The 1,043-nt window shown below is 51.0% G+C and overlaps 1 protein-coding gene across 1 annotated transcript in view; it reads right to left on the bottom strand.

Annotated features, from left to right (window-relative positions):
- The window catches only part of PAX7 (paired box 7), a 143,682-nt gene that overhangs the window by 91,783 nt on the left and 50,856 nt on the right, over positions 1 to 1,043 (bottom strand). The window lies entirely within an intron of this gene.

Raw genomic sequence — 1,043 nt, 5'->3', positions numbered from 1 at the left:
TGTGTTCACAGACCTGCACACACACACACACACACACACACACACACACGAGCGCACCATTCACACTGACACACACAGGCAGCCTGGCAAGGAGGCAGGCGCACTTGGAGATCCAGGTAAACACCACGTAAACACGCGCATTGAGGCACTTTCTGTTTATCGTGGGTTTATTCATTTCCTGTCTCAACCACCTGGCTCAGAACTACTTCATGAAGGCAGGGAATCTTATTCGTGGGCACTTTACACAGGGCACATAGTAGGTGCTCAACAAATTTTTACAGAATGAAGAAGTTCACCGCGCCCCGCCCTCACAGAGGAAATTTCCCTTCTTTCCTTCTTTCCTTCCCTCTTTTCTTCTCTTTCTCTCTCCACAGACAAAAGGGGAGCTCGGTATTTGTGCTTATCTCTGCCTATAACCACCTCAGAAAAAGCCCCTTCCAACAACGAATGGGAGGGAGGGGCCGCGCGCTTTTGGAAAGGGGAGGAAGCAGCACGGGCCAGGCTGAGGGCAGGCTCTCAGCGCCCCCACACCCCTCATCTCCTCATCCTGGGCTCTGGCTTCCAGAATCAGAAGCTCCCTCAAGAATACTGGCGTCACCAAGAAACATGTATATGTGGAGTTCTTAGTGGGATGAGACGCCCTTTATACAGTCTGCAAAATTCTGCCTGTATGAATATGTGTGAATGACCTGTTTCTAACGCTTTATCTGATTCTCACGGGGGCTCAGCATTTCCCAAAAGGATGAGAATCTTTGTCTTAGTCCAGTTGTTCCTCTCCTCCCCATGGGGCGAAACTGAAACCCAGAGAGGTTGAGGGAATCCCAGATTACATTGCTAGTGAGTTGGATGCAGGATGAACACTAGCACCCTTACTTCCCGGATCCACCACAATGCACTTGACTTCTCCCGGATCCCTCCTGCCTTGCCCAGCTGTGTCCAAACAGGGATAAGGGGAGCAGGCCATGGGAAGAGGGAATCGATCACTTAATCGCCGGGAATTATTCGCTGTGAACTGGACCCAGAGCAGCATGAAGGCTTCTGCT

Source organism: Pteropus vampyrus, unplaced genomic scaffold (assembly GCF_000151845.1).
Source record: "Pteropus vampyrus isolate Shadow unplaced genomic scaffold, Pvam_2.0 Scaffold374, whole genome shotgun sequence".
Classification (NCBI taxonomy): Eukaryota; Metazoa; Chordata; class Mammalia; order Chiroptera; family Pteropodidae; genus Pteropus; species Pteropus vampyrus.
Note: the sequence above shows the minus strand (reverse complement) of the source record. Positions and strands in the feature narration are given on the sequence as shown.